At 41.2% G+C, this 18339-nt stretch overlaps 1 protein-coding gene and 2 pseudogenes across 1 annotated transcript in view; 1 reads left to right on the forward strand and 2 right to left on the reverse strand.

The window, feature by feature from the left end:
* LOC101570939 (interferon-induced protein with tetratricopeptide repeats 1B-like) overlaps nt 1-18339 on the forward strand; it is a 75478-nt gene that overhangs the window by 44904 nt on the left and 12235 nt on the right. The window lies entirely within an intron of this gene.
* Nucleotides 5158-7707, reverse strand: LOC101570135 (annotated as a pseudogene).
* Nucleotides 10720-15777, reverse strand: LOC101570542 (annotated as a pseudogene).

Raw genomic sequence — 18339 nt, forward strand, 5'->3', positions numbered from 1 at the left:
AAAAAAATGTATGCTGAGTAATGGTCACACTGTCCCTAAAGGTACTGTTCTGTTAAATGACAAATTTGTTCGCCAAACAGGATGCAGTTTCTACCTTTAAAACCTCTATACTTCTAAGGCTCCTGGCCGTTTATCCTCTCCTGTGTGAGTATGGTCAAGCGGTCCCAGGCCTGGTAATAAAAGGCTCATATTTAAATTTTAATTTGGACTCAGATCTGGTTTCTATGTTGAGATCCCAAAACAGAGGCCATATATTTGGGTTAAAAGGAGAAAGGGTTTATTCAAAGCTAGCTCCAAGGAGATAGAGGGGCCTATTTTGCTCAAACCACCATCTCTCCATTTACAGGTAAGCAAAGGTCTTTTATGGAAAGCAACAGAAGATACAGCAGATTTTCACCCTTGCCTCAGCACTTCCTGCCATTATCAGCTCACCTGCATTCTGTGGAAAAGAAAACAAGCTTGTGGCCTCCTGGAGCGGGCATCTGCATGTGCTGTCACATTCTGGCTGAGGAAAGGAAGAGTTGTGGCTGTGGGCTCAGCAGGAGAAAGCTTGGAAAAGTTGTTTATCTCTAAAAGAAAAAGACTCCAACTTTTAAAGTTCCATTTTCCAGAGTTGGTCACACCTCCTCCCATCACACGTGCCTTATTTTAGCCTTAGTATTGAGGGCCTTAGCGACATCATCTGGTCGTCTGATTGGCTCTCTCATGCTACACGGTTGCAGAGATTCCATCAAAGGTAGCTGGAGCACAAGCAAGGGACAGCCAGCTGCCTGAGCATGAAGACATATTGCTAAACAGCACAATCAACTACCAAAGAAAGGCGGTTGGGGGATATCTAGTGTTACATCTGCTAGCAGGGCTTTCAGCTTTTAGGCCATCATGTATAAGATCTGCTTTCACACCCTCCCCATTTCTACTTATTTTATTAGGTGGACACACAAGAAAGTCTTTGATGTCTTCCCCCTCATCTCTGATTTTTTTTTTCCTGAAGATATCGCCAGTTAACCACCTGCGACTTTTGCCGGTCACAGCATGTCCCACATTAAAGGGGATGTGGTGGATGACTGGAGTCATTGACACAAAAACTCTTGCCACATGTGTGCCACAGCTTTAGAAAGAGCAGTTCTTAGAGTAATTTTCCTCAAGTCCATTGTCAACTCTACTCTTATGTCTTGTAGAGGTGGCACCACCTTGACAAACCTTGTAATCACATATGAAGTGAGTCAGAAAGAGCAAAACAAATCCAATCTGTATGGTAGATTTGAGCTAAGAAAGCCAGTGGCCATACTAATTAAAGAAAGTGAATATCTGTGACATAAGCTTAGTTCTGCCAGAAAGGTATGTCAAGCAAATATTTAAGAATTCCCCTTTTTTTGTAAGCTGATTAGAATTGCCCTGTGGGAGAAATCACACAATTTAGTAATGCGAAAACCAAGAATTACAGTCCAGTAACATCTTTTGGGTTTCATTGGTACACATAGAGAAATGCAAACACTTTTTTTTTATTGTCTGTCAGAGGTGAATATTCTATTGGCATCTAAATACTATAGGTGTTTGAATTCAACTAAACAATCTAACACTGTCTATCAATCTAGGGTTATCCTCAGAAGTTATTGACTTGCGCCTTTTATAGCTCATCATATTAATATGGCTTTACTTTATATACCTCATTTTTATACTTTTCTGCTGGATGGTTAAGACAAAGATATAGCAACACCTATATACCCAGAAATGTAACTTTTGTATCTGATAAGTTCAGCCAAGTACTCTCAGGATTTATCCTGTAGCCCTGTACCACCCTTTGTACATCCTTTTGTCAGTGTCAGACATGAAGATGAGTCACGGCCATTGCTTGACCAATTTGCTTTCTGTGAAAGCCTAAGAAAATGTTTTTTCTCTCCATGTGACTCTCCCCAGGCACACTATACATCATCAAACACATTCCCCTGTGGTTTCATAATCTTCTAGATCAGAAAATTTGGAGCACAACTGAGTTACATGTTGTTACAGTACAGGTTCTCCTATGTCCCAAGTCTTCACTGACCTTGAAAGGCTAGGGCCATAATGTTGGCTGACCTTGCCGCCCTTCATTTTCTCCAAATTTTGATCTGCTAACTTAGGTTGTTAACCCTCCATAAGAGAAGCTAATTATTAACCTGCAATATATGTAGTTCGGTTTACCCTGTCTGTCTAAATATCAAACATTTTGGCATATAATGGAACAGGTATTTTCCATCAAATATTGATATGTTGAACTTTAAGTCCTTACAGAATATGAAGGAAAAATAACATTATAAAAGTAGAAATAAGCATTTACATATTTTTACAAAGAAATTTAGAAACGTAACCATATACGGAATTGTAAGTCCTTATACTAGGGAGACAATGTGATATTTACAGATGTGGGTCTGGTTTATTTCACTAATAAATATATCTTCAAGTGGCAACCACTTAAATATGAAGGCTTCGAGTTTATCATTCTTTATAGCTGAGCAATACTCCATTATATAAAAGTACCACATCTTTTTCAACCATTCCACATGTGATGGGCATCTTGGTTGTTTCCAAGATCTGGCTATCACAAATAGCTATAAACATAGTTGCGCATATATCACTATGATATGACACTTTCAGTTCCTCCAGGAAAATTCCCAATAGAGGAATAGGTGGTTTAAATGGGATTTCCAGTCCTAGTTTTCTAAAGAGTCTCCACACTGATTTCCATAACGGTTGCACCAGTCTATACTCCCACCAACAGTGGAGAAGCATTTCCCTTTCCCCAATCCTGTTCTCAGAAAGTCTCAACCTCAAATCAAAAATGATCAAATGAAATAAAGAAGGCCACTATATATAGGTTAGGGGAAAAATTCAAGAGGAAGAGGTAACACTCATAAATGTTTTAAATGCACCAAACAAGGGAACACCCAACTATATAAGATAAATCTTAATGAACATGAAAAATCTAATATCCAGTACCACAATTTTAACAGGAGACCTTAACACGCACTTATCCCAAAAAGATAGGTCAACCAGACAAAAACTTAGCAAAGAAATAACAGAACTGAACCACAGCTTGAAACAATGGACTTGGCAGACATATACAGAGTAGTCCACCCAAACACAGCTGAATACACAATTTTCTCGGCTGCACATGGGTCATTTTCTAAAATAGACCACCTACTGGTCCATAGGTCACGCTTAAGTATGTGCAAGAAAACAGATATTATCCCATGCATATTATCTGACCACAGTGCAATGAAACTGGAAATAAACAACTAAAGAAACCAGAAAAACCTCCTAAATACATAGAAATTAAATAACACCCTACTCAGCAACCCATGGGTCACAGATGAAGTTAAACAAGAAATTTAACAATATCTACAATTCAATGAAAATTCAGGCACAACTTATCATAATTTATGTGATGCAATGAAAGCAGTTCTCAGAGAGAAGTTATAGCTGTGAACTCACACATTAGGAAAACAGAACAGGAACAAGTAAACATCCTAATGTTCACCTCCAACATCTAGAAAAGAAGGAACCCACTAAATCTGAAGGTGGAATTTCAGGTTGTAGCAAGGTGAGAAATATCCGGGAGATTGCTTGCCCAGTTAATAGAGCATGTATTTCTGAACCAGTTATTGTTTTCCTACTTAACTGAATAAGTCTCAGGCAATTTAAAAGCTGTTGCCTGAAGTTAATGTTAATTGACATTAATACATTAATTATGTTAAAATTTAGATTCCACTGATCAGAAGTTTATATGACTTATCGTGGTTCTATTGCTCAAGACTTCTAGTTTGAAAAACTAATTTAGCAAAAATACTCCACACAAAGAAAAAAACACAAGGGCAAAACATCTGTAGTCAAATTCTCCATTTTTCTAGTTAAGGGATAGTGATAAAAGTTAATTTTCAGCAAATAAGCTTTGGCAAATATTTTGAAAAACTCATTTGTGATGAACCAAGGTCAGTTAGTCAAAAACAGGGGTAAGTTTAGATGACAAAAGTTCATTAACATCCACCAAGTAGCGGTATGCTCCATGCGTAGCAAAGGGCTTTCCTTGCAACTATTTCTAATCTAGAATAGAGTAAGGAATGTCACTGTGTATATTATTTTAGCCATAGTTATTCCAAAGAATCATCTTAAAAATACTTCCATAGGGGCTGGTGAGATGGCTCAGTGGTCTAAAGCACCTACTTAGAACAAGCTTAACAAAGCACAGGGACCACGCTTCAGTCCCCCAGCACCACATTCGAGCCAGCTCCAGTCTCAATCGCCATCTCAGTGCAGGGGGCGGGGCTGGTACTGCATGCGGGGATCAAACCCTGGTCCCTACATCTGACTAAGCAGGTGCTTTAAAACACTGAGCTATCTGGCCAGCCCCAAATCACCCTTTTCTAAGTCACAGGTAAATAAAGCTTTTCTAGAGAGCAACAAAGTAGCACAAGCTGTTTTGTTTTTCAGCATTTTACAGCAAAGTTTTTCAAACAAATCACCACTAATTCTAAATTCTCAAAATCTTTTAATCCAAACGTTTTTCACTGACAAATAGTTGAAGAACCTTGAACTCTAGGTTGCCTCACAAAGAAGCCTAAGAATGATGTCACACCCCAAATGGCTTACGGAATTCTAGATGGTACTGAGATCCTTCTGCTCATCCTAGAATAAAAGTAGTTATAAACAGAGAAGAATAAAAGAAGAAAAGGCAAACAAAAGCACCAAAACAAATCAAACCAATCAGGTACCTCAAACTAAAATGAAACAAATGCATGTAAATTTTTCTTCCTCTGACTCTCCTCTTGTTCCACTCAGTGTCCCAAGATAACCCCTGGTGGTGAAGGCACTTGTCTCACCCAGTGGCACTGAGACCAGCTAAGCACAGAGGGTTAGAATATCTCCAAATGGTGGAAGTCCTGACTGCATCCAAATGGCCCTGCCAAACAACTTACAAGAAGGTGCAAACCACAGCAAGACTAAATCCCTAGCAAGAGCGTTCCAGTGGGAGCTCCGGTGGAGCTCTTCACCAGCTCCCCAAATAACCCTTTTCCTTTTTCCTAGTCATCATCGATGCTCATTCTACATGATAAGCAGACATTTCAGCAACAAATATAGACAGCTGGACAACTTTAACTTTAACTTCTTGTTTAAGTTTTCTTAAAATAGGTAAGTAAAACTACATTGTCCTGGCTTAGGGCCATCAGCAAGAGATGATCTAGATCTTTCACTATCTGTGTTTGAGAACAGGATCAATTCCTTTTGATGAAGTCATGACAAGTCAAATGCTTTGTTGTAGAACCCTATAAAAACTGTTTTGGGAAGCCATGTAACCTACACCATCTCTGATCTTCCACAACATTTGTTAGCCATTTGTTTCTGTCATCAACTATCTTCTTACTGAATGCCAAAGTAATGGCAACATCATCTTCAGGACCAGAGTATCTAAACAAAATGTGATGCTTTCCCATTTCATAAAATATTCCTCTGCTTCTTTAGCCATATCGGTACCCAGTGCTTTGTAGTATTTCATTTTCGAGGATTTCTCATTTTCTATATGTTTTTCCCATCCATCAAATTCAGGAATACTGTAGAAAGAAAGCTCTTGCTTATTTTTGCTTGCCCTTGTAACCAGAGTAATACATTCTTCAACAAAATCATGTTTCAGAAGCAATGGCCAATGATGATGGGTGAAATTAATAAGTAGGTCTTTTATGTGAGAACCATATTTTTATTATTAATTTTATTGAGAAACAAATAGCAATGAGACATCAAAACCAATTAGTAGGACAGTTTCAATAATTAGTACATTGCATATTGTTGTCTTTGTAGTGGTTATTCATAGTACAAGATGCAGACATGATATACTGTCCAAACATTATTAGTATAAATCTTTCTTCTCATTGAATTAAGAGAAGGTAACTGTATATTTTTAAGTATTTTATATATACAGATACAAAATTGTCCTTCATTTAAATCCCCTTTTTTGTTTAGTTTTGACAGAGATGGGTATTCCATTGCCATTTAAATATTGTAGGTGCATGAATTCAGAAAAATAATACAATATAGTCTAGTAGTCCATAATAGTAGTGGATTATCCATAGGACTGGCATTGCCAGAAGTTGTTGACTTGAGCTTTTTACAGCTCAGCATATTAACATGAATTTACTTTTGTTTTGGTGGAACTGGGGATTGAACTCAGACCCTTGCGCTTGCCAGGGAAGTGCTTATTTCACTGAGCCATCTCCATGGCCACTGGATTTACTTTTTATACTTTGTTTTTATATTTTTTTGCTGGATGGTTAAGACCAAGATAAAGCAAGACCTATATAACAAGAAATGTACCTTTTATATCTGACAAGGTCAGTCAACTCTCCTCTGGATTTATCCTGAAATACTGTACTGCAATTTGCAAATCCTTCATCAGTGTCAACTATGTGGATGGGACACAGCCATTGCTTGACCAATTTGCTCTTTGTGAAAGCCTAAGAGAATGTTTTCTTTCCGTGTGACTCTCCTTAGGCACACTCTACATCATCGATCACTTTCCTCTTTGGCCCCATAATTTCCTTGATCAGAAAATTTGGGATATCACTGGGTTGCAAGAACCATCTTGTCCCTGATCAGTCATAATCATAATCTTCCCATGACATAATGTTTTTAGAAATTCTGCATCATCATAACCTAGTTTCTACTGTAGACCAACTATCTTAATAATAATATTTATTTCTACATTTTCTATAATCTGTTTATGAAAAGCTTGTCTTACTTTAAGAATTTTACTCCTTAGTGTAAAGACTCCCTATCTGTCTTGCTGAATTACACTTGTTCTAGACGCTGCAGGTGACTTGGTTTTGTCTTTCTGTCAGTATCAGCATATACTCCAGGGGATACTCACCACCAGCATGGTTAGCATCATCCACTTTGGGAATTCTTTGATTTCACTATGTTTTACTAATGACTGTTTCTTACTCAGTTGATACTGAAACATAAATTTCAACCAGTTCACAACACTTTCTACAATGTCACAATTAGAGGCTACTTCAAAATTTTTTTGATAGTTGGCATTTGGATCCCAACCTTTTGGTTTGCAGAGTGATATTTTCCTTAGTCTGAGAATCAAAATTACATTTCCAATAAGACAGTAAAAAGCTATGTTTGTTTGTGTTTTTACTTGAAATGGTTTCACTGATCCACAAGTTTTGTTCTTTTTCTTAACTGTTTCAATCAGTTTACAAACAACTTGATCTACTCCATAATCTGCATGCCGTCCACCTTTGTAGTTGTGATACTATTTACAAACCTGATTTGCTGGAATCTTTTCTTTCCTCAATAGGACAAACATCTCATGTTTCACTTGCAAGGTCCTGGATAACTTTCAGGGCTATCCCAATTTCAACCAATTTGTCTCTCACGTATAGGTCCGCATAACTGCAAAATCCATTTACTGGCAATTTCTTCCCATAAAACATGACCTGACCCCTTTACATGAAGCAACCAAGTAATATGCTTTTCTTCGCAGGAGGGCCATGATGTCCTTGTCATGCTTTCTATCTTAAATCTATTATTTTAGATTGGATTGGAGTGTTATGCATATGTAAGATCTAGTATAAGCCTGGAGCAGAGGTGACTTTTCTACAGTGAACTCCTACATCTTCATCACTCAACCACGTCACCTGTGTCACTGGCTCCCCGACCCAATATATGCATCAGGACAAATGACAATATGTTCAAGCTGTATCTTCTTCTGATATGCTCTCCAACAGACAACTTTTTTAAAGTATCATTTTTTGTTTGCAAGCTCTGACTCTTTGTTTTCCCCCACAGCATGATCTGATTGTGGACTTCATGTGGGGTCAGCTGTGTGTGTAGCTCAGAAATGCAGATCTCTTGAATCCTTTCTGCTCAGCTTGTCTAAAGTGGCACCAGAATATGACCCCAGAATTTGTTCCTTCAAATCAACAAATCTTCAAGGCTGGACTTTTCTTTTTCAAGGCATCTTAAGCCTTGAGTTGGAACCCTTCATTTTATCTATTTCAGCACTGAATGAACTTGATGCCTGGTATTGTGAAACTTTATATGTAGGTTTTGTATTTTCAGTTCTGTGAGTTCTTTCAACCCATCAGGACATTCTCCAAACACTTCCTCATCCTCAAACCCAAGCTTTATAAGGTGCAACTAAATTGACAAGAATTAAGAACACTTTTATAGCTCTGATAAGTTCAGCAAAGTGTCAGTGAATGCAAATAGATTTATTATCCAACACATAAGTATATCTAATTTATAGAACAAAGACAAATGTTTGTTCAATTAAAGCCAATAGGTGTGGATTGAGTTTATATGTCAGGAATAAATTTAAAAAGATATCTGGTCAGGTGTGGTGCATGCACAGGAGGCTGAGGAAGGAGGAATTTGAGATTAGCTTGGGCTACAAAGTAATCTCAAAGCCATCTTCAACTGCATAGTGAAACCTTGTTTTAAAAATAAAAAAAATTAAGAGATCTCAAATTTTATATGTCTAGAGTGTAAACATATATGAAATAAAAGAGGGTACCTATTGGTTATTAGTATATATTAAAATTACATAGCTCTGGGGCCTGGGAGACTGCTCAGTGGAATAAGTGCTTCCCTGGCAAGCACAAGGACCTGAGTTCAATCCCCGGTTCTGTCTAAATAAATAAATAAATAAATAAAAATAAAAAAAATTACATAGCCCTAACTCTATATATTTAGAGCTTAGAGTGGAATTATTGTTTGTTTTTAGATGTATACATACATCTATGCCCAATATGTTTATGGCATGAACTAAGTTGAAAGTTGTTTATTTAACCCATCATGAACTATTTACTGAAACATTTTGTAAGTTAATATTCAAATGTTTTTCTAACTCATATAGGTCACTTTTAGTAACCAAAACCTAATGATGAAAACACAAGAAGTTTATTTTAATAAAATATGAACCTCTTATTTTTAAATTTAGTTTTGTAAATTTAACTATGAGTGTTTTAATATTTTAAAAAAACATGTGTGCAGACATAGAAAATTTAACATTTGAATTATAGGTAAAAACAATTATTTTAGATAGCCGATCATAACAGTTAATACTATATATATTATGTTTGGGCAAGGAGAGTTCTTCTGTGTGCTACACAGACATTAATAGACATTGAATTTATAAGGTTGATTTTTCATACTATCTTGATAACCTAACAACTTGTATGGAAATCTGTTACTAACTTTAAAGATATATTTACTCTTACCAAGTGATTTAAATTAGCCTACTGTTATGCTACATGAACCGCAGGCATCTGAAATAATGTCTTGAGTGTTTATTTATCTATGAGCCCATACAGGAGCACTTTTTTTGTGTGTACACATGTAGTTTTACTGTAGCAAAGCAACTTGTTTGGGGCCTGGGAGATGGCTTAGTAGAATAAGCACTTCCCTGGCAAGCGCAAGGGCCAGAGTTCAATCCACAGTTCCGCCAAAAAAAAAAAAAAAAAAAAAAAAAAAAAAAGCAACTTGTACACTTTGAACGTTTAAAACTGTACATTACCTTTTCCTTTCCAGTGAAAACAAAAAAAGAATTTAAAAAAAAACCAAGAAAATGACACTAGAGAATGTCAATTCCAAGTAAGTCCCTATAGGTTCTGCTGATTCCCACTGAGGGCAGGGCTCAAGTCATCATCAGGAGAGAATTTTATTTTAAAAGTGTCATTGCAAACTGCAAGGATGTCTGTTAACATCACAATTAAACATGCCAAAGGAGAAGCCATGTTATCAAATGCCGCTTAACCCAGCCAAACATCTCAAACCCACCCTTTGCTGACCTTCTATGCCCCATTTCCAAACAAAAAATTTAAATCTTTTTTTAAGTAAGAGAAAATAGGGGCTGGGGAGATGGGTCAGTGGAATAAGCGCTTCCCTGGCAAGCACAAGGGTCTGAGTTCAATAATTGGTTCTGCAAAAAAAAAAAAAATTAAATAAATAAAAAACGTGCCTATAGCTCTTCGTTGTACTTTTTTTTTTTTTTTTTCCCCTGTGGAACCAGGGATTGAACTCAGGCCCTTGCGCCTGCCAGGGAAGTGCTTATTCCACTGAGCCATCTCCCCGGCCCTGCTGTACTTTTAAGTGTTTGCATTTTCTTGGTGTTTGAAGGATGAACTCATCCTAGTCTTAATTCATGTAGATTGTGTGTTCATATTCATATGTACAACACCAATTTTTACAATATAAAAGATTTTTTCAAATAAATAAATAAGAGAAAATACATAGGTACATGTTGGTAAATACTAACGGTCCTTAGTCACATAGAGACACAGTGCAATCTCTGAGCCCAACATACAGAGAGGAGGAAGAAAGCTAGAACTCTGTGCGCTGCTACACGGGGCCGAGCAGCCTGCAGCTTCCAGCGGAGCCAAGAGCACGGAGCAGAGAGTTTCCTTTTTCCCAGAGCACGGTGGTGCTGATTCCAAAAAGTTTGTGGAGACAGGAGGGAAGCGCAATGAACTGAGAGTGGAAGACTGTGGAGATCCTTGTCCCACTGCATTCTGCAAGGTTTCTCCCCACTGAGTAAGTCGAACCACGGTGTTGGAGAGGAGAGACCTCAAGAACAGGGCGATGAGCACAAGGGGGGGGGGGGATACTGCAACTTGCTCCCAGGGACTGGAGAACATAAAAAATAAAGGAAAAACAAGAAGGTTGGTATCCCTCAGTATTCAGCTAGTCATCTTCTCCTTCGTCCTCCTCAAGCTCCTCACCCTCCTAGTCGATGTCCTCCAGCCCCTCCTCCTCCCCCCTCCTCTTCAGCCCTGCCCCTCTTTCCCACCTCTCTTCTTCCTCCTCCCCTCCTCCTACTTTTCCCCTCCTCCTCCCTCCTCCCCCTCCTCCTCCTCATCATCATTCTCTTCCCCCTCCGCCTCCTCGTTATCCGTGTGGGGAACCAGGTAGTACCGCAGCGGATTGGGCCCGGTGTCATCCTTGATGACCTCTCCTAGCTCATCTGCATCCGCATCCCAGGTAAAGAAGCTCACAGGGGACTAGGGATATGGCTCAGGAGAATACGTGCTTGCCTGGCAAGCACAAAGGCCTGAGTTCAATCCCCTGGTCCGCAAAAAAAAAAAAAAAAAAAAAATAGAAGAAGGTCTCAGGCTCCTCATGCGGCCTCTTCCTACTGGTTTTATTCTGCTTTTGACTTGGACGTTTCGTCACATCCTTTCCAGATTTCCGTTTGATTTCAGTGGACTTTGAAGACGGATCATCACTCTCATTCAGATGAAATTCTTTGGAGAGAACTTTATTTTCAAAGTAAGGATTTTCAACAAAACAAAAATCAATTCTGTAACCTGATTTGATACCTTCAAATTCTGTCACTTCAACGCTGGTCAAATAATGCTTGCTTCTTCCCCAAGCAGCGCGGACACTTGTGGGTGGTTAACAAATGTCTTTAACTGAAAATTTGGGATTTAGGCAATCAGTTCTGACTCTTCTGAAAAAATGCTTGGCGGAGTTTGTCGTATTTCTGTTCTACTTTCAGTATTTTCTCGCTGGCTTGTTCATTAAGTCTGTCTATTTCATTTTGTACTTCATCGATGTGTTTAATTGCTCCCCCCCCCCAATTGCTTCTTGTTCCTCTTTTGTGAGGTCTCCGCCCACTCTTGGCTGGAGTTGAGCTCCTTTTCACTGACCGGGTGCTGCTCCGAGGTCAGGAGCTGTAGGGGGAGAGAAGGGAAGGCGGGGCGGGGGCGGGCGGCTTCCCTGAGCCACAAGCCTGCGCCCTCGGTCTGACCGCTGCTAGTGCAGCTCGCTAGCCCTCCGCCTTGCTCTCTGCAGCGCTCTGCCCTCACGGAGCAGGGCCGGGCGGTTTGCGGGGCAGCCGCGGCTCCTGCTTGCGGTGGGGCGGCTCAGCTCCCTCTGTCGCGCTCTGCGCGCCAGCGTGCCTCAAGGGGCACTTTTGGAAGATAATGTACACTTAAATGTTAACACATCGAAGCATTCCTTTTAGCCTAAGTTATAGGGAATGTTTAGCTCATCAACGTTAAGGCCTTTACTCCTATCAAAGCCCTGAGCCTGTCAATCCTGCTTTGGCAATGTTTTAAGTTTGGATACTCTGATATCCTACATAAAATGTTTTTTGATGGATTCCTCAAAAAGAACCCACAAATAAAAATAAAGATGAATGATTGAGCTCAAAAAAGTATTTCTAAACTGGTTATTAGCACATGATGAACGGATGGACAAACACATAAACGCAGAAAACAGTTATCTTAAATCAGAGCGTACTCTCAGATACACTGGCCAAACTGAGCCGTTTTATAGGTTTTAGGCTTGTAATCGTAAATAAACTAGTCAAAATTTTCTTTATAGGTCATCAATGAACACAGATCTCTTGTAATAAGAATCTGAAGGGAGAAAAAACCACCACTTACATCTGTGAAAGCAAAGATGGATTTTAAGAGGGTCCCTAGGCTGACAGTATATTTTACTGAAAGAGCCAACTAATGAGCTCCTCTATGTTGCTTTGATAGCCAGAGCCACAGCCAGACTACTAGAGCACTGTGTAATTGCTCCCTCTAAAAGGAAGACTGTTAAAGGCATTTCCAACTATTTTTATCTTCATGAGTGCTCTTCTTTTTTCTAAACAATAGTTTGTGGGCAAAGGAAAACCTGTCACCTCTGACATCCTCTGCCAAAGGCTTCCTTCTTCTCCTGCACCAGCTCCCCCTGGCCCCCTAGGCAAGCCGCCTTCCAGCCTCCTGTGTGTCACTGGCCACTGGCAGAGGCCAGCCAGATGTGCACAGCTTTAAACCTATCACCCTTGAGTAATTGCCTTTGCTCTACTTCTGTAACAGCTTGCTAATCTCTTTGCACCTTAGCCTCTCATACCCCAGGCCTGGAGCTCAGACTTTGGAATGCTGAACTCCTCTAGGCCCACTAGAAGCTCCATTGCCTCCATTTCTGAGTGCCACTTGCGTTTGTTTTTTTTTTTTTTTTTTTTTTTTTTCCTCTAGTAAATCTAAAATTGGTATAATATTTGGTTCCCTGACTGAGAAAACCAGCCATGCTGGCCCTTTAGCCACCAGCTCAGAACCAAAGTCCGGCCTGCAGGGCACTCTCCTCAGAGAGCACCTCTTGTCTGATTTGTGAGACCACCTTCCCAGGGAAGATAGGACAAGTAGCATCTTTGATGTCCTCCTGACTTGACTCAGGGAACAAGTGGCCTGGTTCCCTATCAAGACTTCTGGACAAGGTAAGGTCCAGTGACCATTATCCCAGGTCAGACCTATTCCTAGAAATAAGACAAGCTGATCACCTCCTTGGGTCTCATACCAGAGACTCCAGTAAGGGAATTCCTGCAAGGGAGAAAGGGATGTTACAATCTCTGAGTCATTGTGTGAGTGAGCATAACCATTTTGGTAGCTCCGGGGTGTACGCTGTGGGGTGTGAGCGGGCCTAACCTATGGTTCCACGGTGGCGTCACATGGCACAACAGTGACTCGCCTCCTGTAAGAGGAGGCTGACCTTGGCAGCGGATTTTTACAGCTGCACCTTAGCCAACATGTGCCTACATTCACGTGCGGGACACGGCCAGGCAGGCATCTGAGTAGTTTCTTCTAAGAAACTCACTCTTTCTTTCTTTCTTTCTTTCTTTCTTTCTTTCTTTCTTTCTTTCTTTCTTTCTTTCTTTCTTTCTTTTTAATCATGACCCTGCTAACAGAATAGAACACTCCTGAGATGGTGACCACACATTCCAAACTACTGGCCTCAACTACATGATCAGGTTTAGGAAGGGTTTCAACAGTGATTAGGGTGTTAGGAGGAAATCTTCCAAGCTTTGCGCCTTTCCTGAAGTTGCCTGGCCCCAACTCAGGGTATGAGGGCCATCCCAGATCCCCTCATGTCCAAGCTGAGGGATAGGAGAGCTGGAGGGCCTGGCTGCTCCACCCACTTTGCATATATAGATTCCTGGTCAGAAATTTCTCAGATTCTCCCACCATGAGTACCACTCTGCAAGGGAAAAAAGGGCAAAGCAAAGTCTTTCATTTCCAGGAGCCTAACACAAGCAGAACCTTAGAGGACCCAATAGGAAAAAGCCAATTCACCAGGATGGCCCTGATGAAGACATCCTCTTCCACCCTACTTCACCTCACCCCCATCTCCTGCAGCATCATTGACCCTTTGAGACAGCCCAATCTGCCATAGTCCCCACCCCAAGTGCCCCCATGCCCAGATTCAGAGGCCAGTGAGGCCAAACCTTCCCAGCACTACAATGGAGCATCTTCCCAGGCACACTTACCCACCACCCAGATGAGCCCCTCCTGCTCCTGCAAAGCCCAAGTCCAACTCCACATTCTAGTCACAAAAAGAAAGTGGCTTTTGCAGCGCTTTCCCTCATTCCCCCAAAAGCTGAGTCCCATCTCCTTCCCCTGTTAGTTTTCTTACAACAAAACTGAGGCTGAGAATTCTCAGGAGGTCCCAGACAGGTCGGGAGGTCCCAGACAGGATGCGCAGTCACGGATCTGAGGTGCTGATTCTAGCGAGGCAGGAAATCACAGAGGCTGGAGCACAATGAGTGACCAGGGTGTGGCAGATTCAGTTTGGACAATCCCACAAAAGTTACTTGTTGCTCCACACTGGTAAAGAAATGTAAACAAACATAGAAAGTGGGCATGTGAACCAAGACTCAGAAACTCTAATGTGACCTCACATTGGGGCAATAAGAGGGATTTCCCGCTGTTGTGAGGAACACAGACCTCACTGGGTCTCTTGAGTGAATGCAAAGATGATGATCAGAATTTTTTTTCTTTTTTTTTTTTCTTTTTTTGATACCAGGGATCAAACTCAGCACCTTGTGCTTGCCAGGCAGGCACTCATGCCACTGAGCTATATATAGCCCTGGCCCAATGATGAGAATTTTAAGTGAGCATGTGGCACCAAATCTGGGTCTCTTAACCATTTTTAAAGTTGTATATGTATTTAACAAATGTACATCAAGTGTGTTCCACTTAGAAATTCATGAATAAAACAAAGTGCCTGATTCCTACTACTCAAGGGAGTGAAGTGGGGTTAACAAAATGAAAACTGTTGTTCAATTCTAAGGAGGGAATGGAAGGCAGATTGGACAAGCTGTCGTCGAACCAGAGGCCAGAATGAGGCCTCATGAGGCATGACAGGTCATTACTTGGCCTGTAGAAGCCAGAGAATCCAAGGGACTCTAACCAGATGAGCAAAGTACAGAACAGCATAAGAAAATGTGGTAAGAGCAAGCCAGGGAGGAACTCAGAGGCCTGAGTGGGGTGTTGGCTTTTAAAATCATTTGGGAGGATCTTGAAGACAAAAGTGACAGGGTTAGATTTAAATTGTAAAAGATCCCTCTGGCTGATGAGAGGAGAATGCTCTAGAGGCCCAGGTGGGAGCAGGAGGCCCAAGGAGGAGACTGTTGCCTGGCTCCCTGTGTGAGGTGGTGTTGGCTGGACTGAGCACGGGAGATGGAGTGGAGACTTGCTTCTAGATTCACGGTCACAGTAGAGCTGGTGGAATTTCCTGTGACAAGCACTGGACTCTGGGTTTGTTCCCTTTATTGAAAAAACCTGAATGTGCTGATGGGTAGACCAGATGTAGGTGCAAGGGGAAGAGGAATCAAAGAATTGTAACTAAGGGTGTTGAGTTGTCGGGATGGCCCCATTCCTATGTCTTGGAGGCCACAGTTACGTTCATCAAAAAGGCTGACACACTGACGCTAGGGCGAGCCATACCAGTGAAGGTCCCAAACTTGGTCATGACCTTGATGAACAAACAGGGTCACAAATGATTCTCAAATGCTGAATTGACTTAGCACCAGGACCTACTCTGTGAAAAACTTCCAGTGGCCTTAGGAACTAAACAGTTGAAGGATGTAGAAGGGACATACCTTAGTGCATTAACTACTCCTTTTTCCAAGAAGGCCACAGGTTACCTCACTTAGGAAGAACAGCTTTAGAGACCCTACTGTGCTGATACTGCTATGTCCCCCAGCTGTCATCGCTAGGGCCACCAGAGGTTTTTATTCAGACCCCAAACCCAGCCACTTTCTTGCCAAGTGAAGAAGGGCCACCAGACCATAACTGTGAAGAAGCCATTAATGAAGTGTTCTCCAGTCAGCTGGTACTAAGAGATCCCAGAACCCAGACCAGATGTCACTTATTTATCAACAGCAGTAGTTTCATTCAGGACAGAGAGTGCCTGGCACCAGCTTATTCATATGCAGTCACAACTGCTAAACAGGTTATTGGGGCTGGCCTACTTCCCAAAGTAGGGTCCACTCAAAGGGCAGACCTTCACGCCCACATTTGGGGCCTCCAATGGGCAAGAGGAAAAAGTGTCGACATCGACACTGACTCTCCGTGTGCCAGCTCCACAAGCCATATTTACAGTCATGCGCAAGGAAAGGGAACCATTGATATCAGGGAGAAAAGAAATTAAAATAAAGAAGAAATTCTCCAACTATTACAGGCCATCTATGAACTCACAAAGTCACCATCATGTATGGCCAAGGACAAAAAAAGATATAACTCCTCATTACAAAAGGAAATAAACTGGCAGATCAGACAGCAAAAAATACCTCACAAATGTCCATCTCATGCATAGTGCCATATCCACAGGCCCCCAGAGGCCTCCCTATGCTGACCCCCAAAGAAATGGGCACCTTTGACCTCTTCTTCATAAAGGATTACCAACACCTGTCCGAGTCCCATGAATAGAATAGAGCCCCAGACACCCTAGTGGACAATCCATGGGGATTCTCTTTTGAGGGAAACCACTGAGCACAGGAAGAAGAAGCTTCCAGGAATGGGGGAGGATGATAGACATTCCAGGACCAAAGAACTTCTATAATCCAGCAAACTGCCTTGGTGGGAAATAACAGGATTATACGAGCTGTGTATATAGAAAGTGACACTTCTGTGTCCCTCAACTGTCATCTCTCTGTGCCTCTGTGTCAAAGGTGCCTAAACTGCATCCTCAATAACCCTCTGCAAAAGCCAGAACCTTCCCTGGGAATACAATACACTGGGATGTCCCATATTAGAAGACTTTGAAGGAAACTTTACAAAGTAAAGCTATGCCATGGCTAGATATCTAAGAGTCCTCCTCTATACACACGCAGGCTGGGTAAAGACCATCCCCACATGGGCAGAAAAGCCCAACAGGTAGCCAAAGTCTTGCTGCGAGAAATCACTTCCCAGTATGGGCTTCTTCTATAACACAGACTCTGGCAGATCTGCTAAAGATCAGTTGGAATCTCCACATGGCCTATAGACCTCAGAATTGAGAGAAAATAGCAGAGAGTGCATGAATCATACCCTAAAAGACACTCTAACCAAATTCTATTAGGATACTTGCCTGCCCTGGGTTGATGTGCTGTCTCAGGCCTTACTACAGCTTTGATGTACACTAGCATCATCCAGCTACTCTCCCTCTAAAATCCTTTTCAGGAAGCCCTCTGCCCTAATCAAGCCTTCAAAGCAGATGTCAGATGTCAGGAGAATGAAATCTGACTGCTGAAGTACAGCCCTAGGAAATGTGTTCTCTTTCATCAGTAGAGTGTTTCCAAGAAAATTCCAATCACAAGCAGCCTTGTACACCCATTCCTACCAGGGGATTCTGTCTAGTCAAACACAGTAAAAGAGAACCCCCTCAGCTTATTTAGAAAAGGACTCGTAGTCAAACTACTGTCATAGTTTCAGGTATCACTTCTTGCATATACTACATGAGGCTAAAATAGATTCACCCTGAATATTCCTCAGCCACTTGGAGTGATCATCCCAACCTGCAAGACTCCCTGAAACCTCAGCTCTGGTAGAGACTGCCTGAACTCAACGTGACCTTCAAGGCCCCACTAAGTGAAGACAGACCCCCTGTGCTCACACCAGAAAAGCTGACCAGTCTATGCATGGCAGTAGCTTGAGGAGGCCATACCCAGGAGGATACTCCCTCAGTAAAAGCTAAATGGAGACTAAAAGTGGCTTTTTCTAAAGTGGGGCACTGTGTGACTCTCCCCAGAGGAAATCAGTGTTTTTCTTTTCCTGCCCTATCTCCCTTTAATAGAAAAGAAAAAAATCACACCCCTATAATATTTAAATGATGGAACTTCACAAAAAATGGAGGATACAGATGAATGTCCATTTTGTATCTGGGTATTCAAAGTGATTAGGATAGATATATAGTTACATTCTCTTAATGAATAGAGGGATTTGTTCTAATGGTGTTTGTAAATAGGATATCAAGTCTGCATCTTGTACAGCCATTAACCACTAGGAAGAATGTATGCAATGTGTTAACTATTGAAAGTGTCCTACCAATTTG

Source organism: Octodon degus, unplaced genomic scaffold (assembly GCF_000260255.1).
Source record: "Octodon degus isolate 3935 unplaced genomic scaffold, OctDeg1.0 scaffold00046, whole genome shotgun sequence".
NCBI classification, from domain to species: Eukaryota; Metazoa; Chordata; class Mammalia; order Rodentia; family Octodontidae; genus Octodon; species Octodon degus.